Source organism: Microtus ochrogaster, chromosome 21 (genome assembly GCF_000317375.1).
Source record: "Microtus ochrogaster isolate Prairie Vole_2 chromosome 21, MicOch1.0, whole genome shotgun sequence".
Classification (NCBI taxonomy): Eukaryota; Metazoa; Chordata; class Mammalia; order Rodentia; family Cricetidae; genus Microtus; species Microtus ochrogaster.
Window position 1 is genome coordinate 38,457,453 of NC_022022.1, and position 725 is coordinate 38,458,177.

General features: G+C 42.5%; 1 protein-coding gene across 3 annotated transcripts in view; it reads right to left on the minus strand.

The window, feature by feature from the left end:
* Sh3glb1 (SH3 domain containing GRB2 like, endophilin B1) overlaps positions 1–725 on the minus strand; it is a 34,589-nt gene that overhangs the window by 8,544 nt on the left and 25,320 nt on the right. The window lies entirely within an intron of this gene.

A 725-nucleotide genomic window follows, 5' to 3' on the forward strand; every position in this document is an offset into this window, starting at 1 on the left:
AAAAAAAAAAAAAAGTCTGATAATTACAAAACAAAACAAAAAGGAATTGTATACAAACTAATAAAATCCTTAACTCTTTCCATTGTCATCCCTGCTATTGGATTATAGATAAAAATCTTAAATATTTTTTATTAAATTTCAGTTATTTTCTGTGGTGTGTGCATGTATGTGCGCCAAGGTGGGCATGTAGTGGTCAGAGGACACTTTCTAGGTGCCAGTTCTCTCCAGCTACCATGTGGGTTGGGGAACTGAACTCAAGCCATCAGGCCTGGCAGCAGGAGCCTTTACCCACTGAGCCAGCTCACCAGCCTCATACATAAAAAATGAAAACATGTGAACTTCTTTCATCAGGACTTAAAAAAAGAAGTCTTTTTTGTGTTGTTACTGTGCAAAGTAATGAGTTTTATCCCAGCATTTTCATGCATACGTGTCATGCTTTGCTTTCATTCATTTTTCTTCTCTAATGCCCTCCCTAATGTCCCTGCTAACCTCATGTTCCTGCGAACCCTGTGTCCCTGTAAGTCTCATGTTCCCAGGCCCAGAAGTGGGGCTTTTCTTGTCTCTGCCTATCACGGTGCTGTCAGGGTGCTGGGATTACAGATGCATGCTGCTGAGTCTGTTTTATTCCGGTCCTCCTGCTTGTGGGCTTAGTGCTCACTCACTGAGTCTGCTTTATTCCGGTCCTCCTGCTTGTGGGCTTAGTGCTCACTCACTGAGTCTGCTTT